This window comes from Mus caroli, chromosome 4 (assembly GCF_900094665.2).
Source record: "Mus caroli chromosome 4, CAROLI_EIJ_v1.1, whole genome shotgun sequence".
NCBI lineage: Eukaryota > Metazoa > Chordata > Mammalia > Rodentia > Muridae > Mus > Mus caroli.
In genome coordinates this window covers 97,074,548-97,089,035 of record NC_034573.1, presented here as the reverse complement: position 1 = coordinate 97,089,035, position 14,488 = coordinate 97,074,548, and the positions used below count along the sequence as shown (strand labels likewise).

Here is a 14,488-nt window from a genome sequence, read left to right as displayed (position 1 = left end):
GGGGAGTGGGGGGGAGGGTATGGGGGTCTTTTGGGATAGCATTGGAAATGTAATTGAGGAAAATACGTAATAAAAAAAAAGAAAAAAGAAAAAAGAAAGAAAGAACAGACTCTACTTCAAACAGGGGAAGAGTATTGGAAATCCCCAAAGGCAATGAAATGACAAAAGAGTTGAAAAGCAGGACAAAAAGACTGGCAGCTGGCCAAGCAGGAGCCAAGGACAATATGGCTTCCTGGTTAGGGAAAAGGCTGCAGAAGCCCCATTCAATGATAAGGCAGATGGTGCTGGTGCAAGGAGAATGACAGTCTTACCCTGCAGTACAAGCCACAGTTGCCAGATGCCTCAAATCTAGCTGTAGACTCTGGGCAGGCAGCAGTTCCTCTGGAGGTAGGTGAGCAGTAGGGAAGACTGGCATTGCTAGCCTGTGAGAGGAGGAAGCCGGTGGCCGGGTGCCATCTTGAGTGGGAGTCTATTGTTCAGAGCTGAGCTACCTAGTTGAAATGGTGGCTTAGTGGTTAAGAACACTGGGTGTTCTTCCAGAGGACCTGGGTTTCAGCACCCATGTGTCAACTCCAGTTTATATATCCAAGATATATATATCTTGGATGCCTGAAAACAGGGAACAACCACAGCTAGGGAGCCTGCATTTAAGCTGGTGGAGTCACACACACACACACACACACACACACACACACACACATGAGGTGGGGTGAGCGTGTGTTCTGAGCACCATGACCTTGTGACACAATTCCATTTAGAATATCAGCTACCCTAAAGGACTCAATCTGAGGAAACTCAAGAGGGTAGGAGTGGGTGCACAGGTTCAATGCCTACATAGACAGGAAAGAACAAACTCTGGTACCCATGTCTGTGAGGCAAGAACTCTGCCACCTCCTAAGCCCCTACTATCGAGCTGAAGAGAACTTTTCAGAAAATAGAAACAAGGTGAAGATATTAAGACGGGAGTGTTGGGGGGGAGCACCCTCATAGAAGCAGTGGGAAGGGGATGGGATAGGGGGTTTCAGGGGAGGGGGACTGGAAAGGGGATAACATTTGAAATGTAAATAAAGGAAATATCCAATAAAAAGAATATTTTCTTTTTTTGTTTGTTTGATTTTCAAGACAGGATTTCTATGTATAGCTTTGGCTGTCCTAGAACTCATTCTGTAGACCATGCTGGCCTCGAACTCAGAAATCCGCCTGCCTCTGCCTCCTGAGTGCTGGGATTAAAGGTGTGCACCACCATGCTCGGCTAAAAGAATATTTTCTTAATGTGTATTATTTTCACATGAAAAACAATATGATAAAATAGTAAAAGAAAAATTCAAGGAATTCAATTGAAAGACTTACAAAGATTCAGCCCAGCCCTGCTTGTTAATTTCTAGAAAAAATAAATTAATCTGTATTAAAAGTACCTCCAGAACAAAAGAATTTATTCCACAATCACAAGAATGTCTCAACTGTAGAGAATATATCATGCCAATCAATCACAGTTTTAATGGGAAAAAAATCAAATGTTAATAAATGCAAAAAAGCATTTTGTTGGGTTAAATTTTCTTAACTAGATTGATCTCCAGTAAATAAATACCATAGTTAATGACAAAGTGCAAAAAAAAGTGCTAATATCTATATAAATTCTATCAGAAACTTCATCAGTAGAAAAGGGCTAGCTCATGGAAAGCTGGACAGAACCATTAGTCACCACAGAAAAGTCAAGCACACACAAAATTGGGTCTTTAACCTCACAGTGAGCAGGAAAATGGAAAGGAGAGCAATTTAGTTCACGCCCTAGGTCTGCATGAATCCCAGCTTGAGGACGGCACCGTGTTCAGTGGGAAAATGAGAAGTAGTGAATCCCTATATTGTCTGGGAAAGACTTGGCAGCACCAATATGGGAGATAATATGTCAAAATCTTGCAAAGCCGAACTTGTTTAATTGCTATTGATTTGCAAATCTTTGGTAATTATTATTCTTTGGTAAATGAGTGGCTTTGGAAAACTCCCTTGGATCAACCACATATGTGAGATTTTTCAAGCAGCTTAGCTGCTCCCCAGTGAGGAACACATAAGCAAATGGCATGTTCGTTTGATAGGGTACAGCACAGCAGTCCAACTCCACAGACCTGCCAACATCTGCTTAGAAAACCGCTCTTCTAAACACAAGCTGCGGGAGGTAGAGTAACCTGCTTTTTATAAAAACAAAACAAAAACTTGAAGTTCTATTTTTAACAAGCAAGTGAACTTGTCATTCTAATATAGGAAAAGTCTGTCTGGACCCCCCCTAAATCCATAAGAGGTGCTGGCTCTAGAGGTGAGAAGTACAGCTGAGTAGCGAGCCAAAGGAGGCACCCTCATGTCATATGTGGGGAGACTAGAGGGGACATCGCCCCAGGCAATCCTTCCACCTCCACATACAGGAGGGCCTCACATTTTAGGATGCATGCTTCCTTTTCCCATATATGGTATGCTCACTTACATCACAGGAAATGAACAGCTGGACACTTATCTCACTTTCTTTCCTCCATGGAATATAAGCACAGTCTATCCACTCATTTTCCCTCGTCCAACAATTTGAATATTTCATTTTATTGTTTTCTATTGTGTTTTTAGAAATTACACTAATTTTGTGTATGTGCGTGTGAGCGTGTGAGCGTGTGTGTGTGTGTGTGTGTGTGTGTGTGTAGATGCATCTGCATAAGGCTACTTGTGGCGGCTAGAAGACAGTGTCAGATGCCCTGGAACTGGACTTGCAGGCAGTTGTTAGCTGACTAACAAGTGTGCTGTGAGCAGAACTTGAGTCCTCTGGAAGAGCATCAAATGCTCTTGACCTTTGAGCCATCTCTTTTTTCTGGTCTTTATTTGCATATTCTCTACAGTGTTTTTAAAGATACAGGACTAGTTCCAGTTTGCTGAAAAAGAAAACTTATGAATCCTAATAGTTTAGTAACAGTTTTCTTTCATAGTTTCACATCCCCACCCCAAGTAGAAGATTATTGAGAGAAACTTTGCTAAATTAGAAGCTGTGCTGTGTACCTCATGCTCTAATGACTTAATGATCTCATCAGATCCGTGGGAAGTTAGCCTTATTAATAAGAAACAGTTTCAGAGGAATTCAAAGAGGATTTCTTGCATAAGCTTTGTCAGAAATGAGTAAGTATCTGATTTTAGATGATGATAAAGGATTTTAACCAAGTGTTTTTCTAAGAGGAGGAAGAGGAGGAAGAAGAGGAGGAGGAGGAGGAGGGGTGGGAAGCAGCAATGTCTTTCAGGTGAGTTTACAAGAATGATTTTCCTAATGATTACCATTATGAAAGAGACAGTGTGGGTGGTACTTAAACTCCCTTTCTTGCTATCTAAGAATGTGTTACCTTTACAAGACACTGGAGCTATATCTAAGCTCCATCTCAATTTACAACAGTGTGGATCAGTATAGAGAACTTGGGTAAATAAGAGCTCTATGATTCAATTTATTTATCTCCACATTTATGAAGAGTGTGCACAGAATGCTAGAACTGTGGAGAGGCAGCATAGCAGTCAGGCCAGGAGTATGGATGGCTGCAGACAGAAGGAAACTGAACCCCACTCTCTTCAAAGGCCAGTTTGAAAGCACTGCACGAACAGTTTAAGCTTCCATTTTCCACTCTGTAAAATACCAATAACGGAAGCTACTTTAAAGATATAGTGTGGATTTTGAATGAAACATTTTTCCTCTGCATAATGGTGCCACAAAAGCATACTAGTAATATTACATTGGTAACATTATTATATTTTAAAGGATGTTATGAGGTATCTTATAAAGATCCTTTATTACAGATATAGCATTAAATTTCATACTTTACTACGGGCAAACCTCTCATAATTCAAATTCAGCATCATAAAGCTTTAATGTTTCTTAATAATGTCTTCATCATGATCACCATTTCTTCAAGAAGCAACGATACCATCTTACCTGCAACATGAATGTTAAAGACAGCTTAAGAAACTAGAGTTTTTTGAATTTGATTTGGACCCCTGGAGTCTTATCTTCAAAATGAAGCTTTGAGTAGTAAGACCTCTGGCTGAAGCATGGACAAGGGACTTCTTGTTGTTGGTTCTCCTGGCCCATTTACTTCTGAGTCATTAATCTGGGATCCTGGTATGATTCCTGTGTCTTTTAAAGAAGTCTGTCAGTCCCCATACCCAGCTGTACTCTCCATATAAGGGGTTCCCATGGTTTATTCAACAAACTATATGCTTGAACAGTAAACTTATTAATCACAATCATGATTAATATTTCTTGAAGGTTCATCATATGTTAGATATCACCCTTAGATTCATCTTTTGCTGCAAGATTTGTGGAACCATTTATATTCTTTGAACCTTCACTCCTTTATAATGGGGGATTTTGTGTATCACCTGATAGAAAATTAAAATTTCCTTTCTTGATTTTTCTGAAGCCACACATATAATTTAGCAGGTTAAAAAAATGTGACTGAAAGGAAGTTGCAGAAGCTCTAAAGAACTGAAAAGGTTGAAACTTTAATATCAAGAGCCCCACATGTCCTCTTATATTTACTAGGATGGAGCTTCACACCCACTTTCAGTTCCAATAGGATATAGGCTTTAAAAATAAGAAAGAACAGGAGCCACTGAGGAGCTAGTGCCCCTTGTGACAGTTTACAGCATGAAGCAATATGAAAGTATAACTGATATTACATTTACCTGAGGACCCAAACTTGTCAGATTCCCACTAAAAATTATTTTGTGCAAGGCCACCCCTCCAAAGCTCTCCACTCTAAGAAATCCTCTCCTAAGTTCAACAGTGAGTGACATTTAGGGCCATCAATCAGTGAGATGTCTCGGTGTGTAAAGGAGCTTGCTGTGGAAGCCTGGTGACCCGAGTCCCAAAACTCACAGTGAAAGGAGGGCAATGAGGCCCACAAGTTGTTCTTAGACCCCTATATGCACTACACTCTTATACTCATACATGTGAGCCCTTGCGCACGTGCGCACACACACACACACACACACAAACACACACACTGATAAAAATAAAACCTTGACATCTAATCTAGCTAAGAAGAATTGCAAAGTGTAATTATGCCAGAGTCACGGAATTCTATGGTCAGAGGGAGTTTTCCTTTTATAAGCCATGAGACCCATTTCCTTCGCCACATAAGATAATGGTTAAACGTGACAACCCACCAAACAACAAACAAATGGCTAGAGAAGGGCAGAGACTTCAGAACAGATATAGATGTTATCAGCTGTCCTTGGTTGAGACCTTGAATAGGGAGTTCGACCCAAGGTCTATTGTCCTTTTTATAAACTTTAAAAGATATTCAGGATGTGTGCGTGCCCTCTGCCTTATCCACTGCTGCCGCCCCTGGTGCTGCTGTGTGCTCCTCCTTCATTGCGGACCTGATGCCTCTTTTGTGAAGAGCGGCATCTGAGGAGACTCTGGCACTCACCATGGCCAACCAGAAAGCCAAGGAAGGAGTCGAGCCTGAGAACAATGATCATATTAATTTGAAAGTGGTGAGGCAGGACGGTTCTGTGGTACAGTTTAAGATGAAGAGGTATACACCACTTAGTAAACCAATGAAAGCCTATTGTGAATGACAAGGTTTGTCAATGAGGCCTATCAGATTCTGGTTTGATGGGCAACCAATCAATGAAACACTCCTGCACAGTAGGAAATGGAGGATGAAGATACGATTGATGTGTTTTAGCAGCAGACAAGGGATGCCTGCTAAAAAGGGAGCCTGCTACTTTACTCCAGAATTTTGTTGTAGACCAAGAATACATTCTCAATTAGAAAGGCACAATTTGGTCCCGCCACATCCTGACTACACAGTATAGTTTTCTCTCTTCTTTCCCTTCCCTGTCCCCATTTCTTTATGGTACATAAAGTAAGTGGTGTATGTGCTTAAAGCACAGTGCTCTTTTCTTCATTTCTCTTGTTAAACTAAATGGCCAATGTTCTGTTCTGGCTGACATCAGATGGAGATGGTCTGGGGAAAGTACTGGGTCTGTGAAAATACCCCCTTCTCCATTAGTGGGATGTTCATTCAGCTCTTACCTTTATATTCCAGTAAGTTATTTTGCTCTCATTGTCTTAACAAAAGAACCCAACCACACAAAATCTTTGCATACCTTGTTCGATTGGAGAAGTTTAAGGTTTTTTTATTTAACATTGTAAAACCAAGGATAATTTTATAACTTTTAAATACATAGCTATTACATGTAGCACAATGTGCCTTTAAGTAGGGATAAGTTACTCTTAAACAAAATGATCCTAGATAGTTTTCCCTTCAAGACAAGCATCCTGTTGTTTAAATAAACTTCTTGTTTTTTTTTTAAAGATATTCAGATTGATTTTAATTTATATGTTTGTCTGTATGTGTATATGTGCATCACATGTATACCTGGTAGAGCTCAGAGGAGAATATTTGATTTCCTGGGTTGGAGTTAGAGAGATGGTGTGGGATACCACATGGGTTCTAAGAACCGATCCTGGTTCCTCTGCAAGAAGATCCAATGCTCTTAAATACTGGAACATCTGTCCCGTCCCTTTATCTGTTTCTGCTGATACTGGGATGACATAAAATATGTGTTTATTATAATATTCAGCATGGAGCCCACTTCTTCTTACTACTGAGCTCACCTACCCTTTTATGTTTATTTAAATAAGAAATTTTATTGCATACAAAAAATTTAAAAATAGTAGGTAAAAGAAACAAGTTGAGAAAAATATTATTTATAATTTGATATCTTTCATTCCAAGTCTTTTGTAGTGGATAAAAATATAGATTGTGCATAATCCTAAGAAAAAAAATTCTTTTAATTCAGAGTAATTCTATTCAGAGTAAGATACATGTATTTGATGTTAGAGATTAAAGAGTATTAATTTTGTTAATATAAATAAATTGGTCTAAATCAGTAATGCCACAGAATTAGAAATATACTAATCACATTAGGCCCTTTTGTAGCATACTGTTGTCTTTCACCTGCCCTTGGAGAATTTGTTTCCATTCAGTTGTATTGTTAGAGGTATACTAATTTACAATGTTTGCTTGTTTTTTTTCAAAATTTACATACCCTATAATTAAATACCTTCCTGGTGTTCTTTTCTGCACAATGATATTTTGTTAGTTATTACAAAATAGTTTTAAGGTTCAAGAGCTTCCTCAGCACTGTAGAGGCCTCAGCAGAAGCATAGCATGAACCAGGAGAACGAAGCCAGAGGCAAGGAGGCTTAAAGGAAAAAAGGAACAAATACATAAAAAGAAAATGAAAATCCAACCGTGAACTAAATGATTTATTAGTGCTCTAAAATCCAGAGGACATTTGTCTGTGTACATCTTCAGGATGACGAGAGTCTTGCTCTCTATGGTATTTAACAGCAACATAAATTACAGCACTGCAAGCACACACTGGGAAGGCATGAGGCCCCCTGCTTCCATTGCTCTCCTCTCTTACCACAGGGGCTTCAGTTTCTGCTACCACTACTAGCTCTCCCACTAGACCATTCTTACAGCAAGCACACGCACATTCTGTGTATATGTATCTTTACATATATTTTACATGCTTATGTCTGCACACAAACATGTATTCACACACATAACTGCCTATCATTTGTAGCATAATCTGACTAAGTGCATTTCGACGTGTGAAACAATAAACAGCATCTCTCAATGTGAAACAATAAACAGCATCTCTCAATGTGAAACAATAAACAGCATCTCTCAATTCTAGGCACCTTTGCTTTATTTATGTATCTGTCATCCAATTCTCTTCACAAAAACACTCAGACCTATAAGAACCAAGTAAATGTTACTAAACACCAGATAAGCTTTAAAATAGACCACCCTCCTCTGTTCTAAATCTCAAAATTAATGTGGCCAACTCTAATGTTAGGTTATCAAACTTTTGATTATATTCATAAGGACAGGTAAATACTAGCTAATTAGTGGTTACTGATCACTACTGTATGCTAGGCACTGCTTTATGTGTGTCAAATTATTTATCCCTATGGAGTAAACACTATGATTCTTTCCTTGTGCAGATGAGGAAATTGAGGTATAATTGACCTTCCCAGAGTAGCAAGTGGTACAGCAGAGAACAGGAGCCAAGCATTTCATGCCAGCATCTGAGGTGTGGACCACACTCATGGGAAGCATGCACACTTGGTAAAGCCAACAACAGATTGAATAGCTCATGCTGCAGTGGAAGCCATCAAAGGCTTTCACTCCCATGCTCATGGGTTGGTAGAATTAGCACTGTGAAAGTACCAAAAGCTATTTACAAATTCAATGATTTCCCACTCGAAATCCCCATCTCATTCTTTAAAGAAATAGAAAGAAAAAAAATACTATCTAAAAACTCATTTGGAAACACAAAAAACTCTGGAAAGACAGACCAATCATAAGCCAAAAAGAACAATATTGGAGGGCTTACTATTCCAGATCTCAAGGTATATTACAGAACTATAGTAATAAAAACAGTGTGGCACTGACACAAAACAGACATATAGACAAATGAAACAAAACATGTGTACACATGACTATATATATCTGACTCTTGATAATGATGCCAAAAATATACACTGCAGAAAAGATAGCATCTTTGACAAATAGTTCTGGGATGGTGGGATGGCCACACACAGAAGAATGAAATCAGACCCCTGTCTATCACTTTGCATACAAACTAACTCAAAATGGATCAAAGACCTCATCATGAAGCTATAACCGCTGCAACAGCTGGAAGGAAACATGGGTAGAGCCCCGAGAACCCTGCAGGACAGAGACTTGAGAAAGGACTTCCTGAACGGAACAGCATTTGCCCAAAAATTAAAGGCTAACAACTGCCAGGTGGGATGTCATGAACACTAAAAAGCTGCTGTGTGACTAAAGAAGCAATCGACTGAAAGAAAAGGGAGCCCAACAAGTAGGAGGGAATTTCTGCCAGCTATATATCTGATGGAGGATTAATATGTAGAATATATATAGAAATAAAAAAAGTAAAAATCAAGGATGCTTTCAAAATTTGGGCTATGGGTCTGAGCAGAAATCTCAAAAGAAGAAATAAAAATGAAGAAATTATTGGCAGACCACTCTAGCCTGGGAAGCAGGTAGGCTAACCAAAGATCTTTACCTCTCTCTTCTCTCCTCCAAATCCAATCTTCAAAGTCTCATAGCCAGCTATGTAGCTGACTACCTGCTGTAGCCTCATCTCTCTCTCCTCCTCCTCCTCCTTCCTCTCCCCCCTCCCCTTCTTCTTCTTCTTCTTCTTCTTCTTCTTCTTCTTCTTCTTCTTCTTCTTCTTCTTCTTCTTCTTCTTCTTCTTCTCCTTCTCCTTCTCCTTCTCCTNCCTTCTCCTTCTCCTTCTCCTTCTCCTTCTCCTTCTCCTTCTCCTTCTCCTTCTCCTTCTCCTTCTCCTTCTCCTTCTCCTTCTCCTTCTCTTCCCTCCCTCTCTCCCTCCCTCCGACCCTGGTCTAGAATGAATCACACAGACTTTCTCCTCCAACCTTTCTCCTCATTGATCTTTTTATCCTAGCCCTCAACTCCAATGGCATTCCTGAGATCCTACCTGCCAAGCCAGACAGAGAGGCAAGTAGCCCAGTGAAGCAGGTAGGTGAGCTATTTGTTCACTCTTCCCTCACTCCATCAAACTGAATCCTGAGTGTTATCTCAAGTTCTATAGCTGATTACCTGTTGTGGCTTCTCCTCATTCTTTGCCACCGTTACCAGGGACTAAACAGATTCAGGTGGAACACCCTGCTTTCTTCCCTCCTGTGGACTCTCACAGTACGCACTCCCACCCCTACCCATAGTCCATTCCCATTCCCAAGCATTTTTAATATCTAGGAACACATTTGACCTGGACCTCACAATGGCCACATCTAGCAAGATACCAGAAGAATTTCCTACCAGTGATCACAGCCAACACACTCTCTTAAGAACCAGAAAGGGCAACAGAAATCAAGGCAGGGAAAAACAACTACTCAACAGAGATGAGACCCAATATCAGTACCTAGAATTACAATGATTCCTAACCTAGATGCCCAGAAGAAAAACACCTTAAAACAGTCCTTATGAATATGATTGGGGTCCTTAAAGAGGAAATGAATCCTTTAAAGAAACATATGAAAATACAAACAAAATGTGGAAGGAACAAACTGAGGAAAATCTGGAGATGAAAATTTTAGGAAGTTGAACAGCAACCTCAGAGACAATCCTTACCAATAGAATACAAGGGATAGAAAAGAGAATTTCAGACATTAAAGACACAATAAAAAAAACACCCAAAAAACAAAAATGGATACTTTGGTTGAAGAAAATGTTGAATCTAAAAAAAAAAAAAAAAAAAAAAACTGGCATAGACTATCCAGGAAATCTGGGACACTATGAAAAGACCAAATCTAAGAATACTAGAAATAGAGGGAGAAGAAACACAGGTCAAAAGTACAGAAAACATTTTCAGCAAAAAATCATAGAAGAAAATGTCCCTAACCTAAGAAGGAGATGCCTACCATGGTACAAGAAGCATATAGAACACTAAATATACTGGGCAAGAACAGAAAGTCCCCCAACACAAAGTAACCCAAACACTTAAAGTACAGAAGAAGGAATATTATAAGCTTCAAGAGAAAAAGACTAATATGTAAAGGTAGATGTATTAGAATAACTCCTGACTTCACAATGGAGACTCTAAAGCCCAGAAGGGCCTATGCAGATGTTCTATAGACTCTAAGAGACAAGATATACCAACCCAGACTACTACAACCAGTAACATTTTCAATCACCATAGATGGAGAAAATAAGACATTCCATGACAAAACCAAATCTAAGCAATATCTATCTACAAATCCAGCCCTAAGGAAGGTGCTAGAAGGAAAGTTAGCAAAAGAGGTTAACACACCAAAAAAAAAAAAAAAAAAATACAGCAAATAATCACAGACCAGCAAATCAAACAAGGGACACACACTCTTACACACCACCACCACCAATACCAACTAACATAAATTTTAAAAAGATGTTACTCATTGATAACTTTCAACATCAATGGTCTCTATTCCCCAAGAAGAACCTATAGTCTAACAGTATGGATTCAAAGGAAGGATCAATCCTTCTACTACTTCTAAGAAACACACCTTAACTTTAAGGATAGCTATCACCTCACGGTAAAAGTTGTAGCCATTTTAACATCTGATAAAATAAGACTTTACACCAAAACTAATCAGAAAAGATAGGGAAGGACATATATTTATCATCATCAACAACAACAAATTAAGGAGGACGTTGCAACTATTAATACTTCTGTACCAAACACAAGGGCACCAAAGTTCATAAAGAAACACTGCGAAAGCTTAAATCACAAACTGACTGTCACACACTGTTAATGGGAGACTTCAATACCCAACTCTCAACAATAGATGACAGGTCACCAACAAAAACAGAGAAATGCTGGAACTGAAGTTATACACCAAATGGACATGACAGATATTTACTGAGCATTTTACTTAAACATATAAGAATATATACACCTTCTTAGCATTTAATGGAGCTTTCTCCAAACTTTACCACATCCTCAAAGACAAAACAAATCTCAACAGATAATAAAATAAAAATAACAACAACAAAAAAATCAATTCAACAAAACAATGAAACAAAGATTTGTTTCTTGGGAAAAACTCAGTATGACTGACAAACTCCTAGGCAAATGAACTAAAAGGCAGAGCAAGAAGATATAAATGAACAAAGTTAGAATGGAAAAGGGGGAGGGGGAGAATGACAGACACTAAAGCAACCCAGAGAATTATAAAGACATACTTTTTCCACCAAGTTGGAAAGTCTAAAAAAAAATGCATAATGTTATTGATACATATCCACTTACCAAAGTTAAGTCAAGTTCAGATAAGCAATTTAAACAGACTTATAACCCTTACTGAAATAGAACCAGTCATTAAAAGTCTTCCAGACTTTTCCATTCCCTCCAAAAGAGCTCAGTGTCATATATTTTTAGTGCAGAACTCTACCAGGCTTTAAGAGTCAATGCCAATACTCCTCAAATTATTACATAAAATAGAAATGGAAGGAGCACTATCCAGTTCATTTTATGAGGCCAGTTACCCTGATGCCCAAACCACATAAAGTTCCCAATGGAAAGATAATTACAGACCAATTCCCCTTATGAACGTAGATGCAAAAATTCTCAACAAAATTCTTGCAAACTAAATCTAAGAACACATCAAAAAAGATCATCCACCATGATCAAGTAGACTTCATTCCAGAGATGCAGGGATGGTTCAACATACATAAACTGACAAATAAAAATAAAATCTATGTATAGCTAAAACAATCCTGACCAATAAAAGAACTGCTAGAGGTATCAGTATCCCTAATTTCTACCATGTAAAACAACTGAAAGACAAAAAACACATGATCTTGTCATTAGATGCAGAAAAGGCCTTTAACAAAATTCAACACTGCTTCATGATGAAAGTCCTGGAGTGATTAAGAATACAACAGACATACTTCAACATAATAAAGGCGGTTTACAACAAGTTCACAGCCAACATCAACTTAACTGGAAAGAAACTCAGAACAATTCCATTAAAATTAGTAACAAGGTTATATAGTTTCTTTGTACCTACTCAACTTATAACTTAGCCTTAGCTCAAACAATAAGACACCTAAAGGAGACCAAGGGGATACAACTTGGAAACCAAAGAAGTCCTAATTTTTTATTTGCAGATGATATGGTAGTATACATAAGTGACCCTAAAAATTTCCACTGGGAAAGTTCTGAAGCTAATAAACACTGCCAGAAAAATTAGCTGGATATAAAATTAACCCATAAAATTCAATAGTTCTCCTGTATTCAAATGACAGATTGAGAAAGAAATAAAAAGAACATATTTCACAATAGCCTCAAATATTATAAAATACCTTGGGATAACTCCAACTAAGCAAAGAAAAGACTTGTTTGATAAAATCTTCAGGATAATGAATAAAATATTGGAAGATGGAAGGATCTCCCATGATTGTGAATCAGTAAGAGTAACAGTAAAACTGACAATCCTTCCAAAAGCCATCTACAGACTCAATGCGATCCCCAACAAAATTCCAACAGAATTCCTCACAGATCTTGAAAGGACTACTTTCAGCTTCATCATAAAATCCATATATAGCTAAAACAATCCTGACCAATAAAAGAACTGCTAGAGGTATCAGTATCCCTAATTTCTAGTTATACTACAATGTTATATAGTAATAAAAACAGCATGGTATTGGCACAAAACCAGACAAGTTGAACAGTGGAATTGAATTGAAGATCCAGGCACAAACACACACATACATATGGACCCATGGTTTTAATAAAGAAGCCAAAAATATACACTGGGAAAGATAGCAACTTCAATAGCTGCAGTGGCTCAAGCTGGATATTTACATACAGAAGAATGCAAATCGATCCACATTTATCATCATGCATAAAATTCAACTAAAATTCATCGAAGAGTGCAACATAAATCCAGATACACTGCACCGGATAAAAGAGAAAGTAGGGAATATTCTTAAACTCATTGCCACAAGAAGGACTTCCTGGACAGAACACCATCAGCACAGGCACTAAGATCAATAATTAACATACGGGGCCTCATAAAATTGAAAAGCTTCTGCATAGCAAAGGACACCATCATGCAAACAAAGTGATGTCCTACAAATGGAAAGATTTTTATAAACTAAACATCATATAGAGGGCTAATATTTAAACTATAGAGAGAACTAAAAAAAAAAAAAAAAAAAAATAACACAAAAAAAAAAAAAAAAAACCCTAGATATCAGAAAACCAAATAACCCAAGTTTGAGATTTCTTTTTACTCCAGTCAAAGTTGAAAAACAGATCAACAAAACCAACAGGAAAAGTAGGGAAAGGGGAACCTTATTTAGTGTTGTTGGGATTAAAACTGGTATAGCCACTCTGGGGAAAATGTTTGGAGAATTCTCAAACTGCTGTAAGAAGATCTATTATACAACCCCACTCAACCATTCCTTGGCATACATCCAAAGGACTTGACATCCTACTCCACAGATACTTGCTCAGTCGTGTTCATGGCTGCTCTACTCACAATAGCTGGAAAATGGAAACAAGTGACAAATGGATAATGAATATGCGGTGCATATACACGATGGAATACTACTCAGCTGTAAATAAAAATGAAACCATGAGGTTTACAGGTAAATAGGTCGAACTCAAAACGATGATATTGGGTGAGGTAACCCAGACCCAGAGAGAGAGATACTGACGTGTTCTCTCTCATCTATGTTTTCCAGATCTAAATCTTCATGTGTAAGTATATCTGCATTCCACATTTCAGAGTGTCTGCTCTGAGCTGTGCCAGCATATCTAACCCCATATGTCTCAGAGGGAGGGGACTGAGGCTACTCTCTGAGCCAGTGGGAGGCTTTAATGAGGAGTTGGGTTCTGGACTGCCCATTTCCTA

At 38.4% G+C, this 14,488-nt stretch overlaps 1 protein-coding gene and 1 pseudogene across 2 annotated transcripts in view; one reads left to right on the top strand and one right to left on the bottom strand.

Annotated features, from left to right (window-relative positions):
* Positions 1-14,488, bottom strand: part of Fyb2 (FYN binding protein 2) — a 107,718-nt gene that overhangs the window by 44,799 nt on the left and 48,431 nt on the right. The window lies entirely within an intron of this gene.
* LOC110292350 lies at positions 5,400-5,735 on the top strand (annotated as a pseudogene).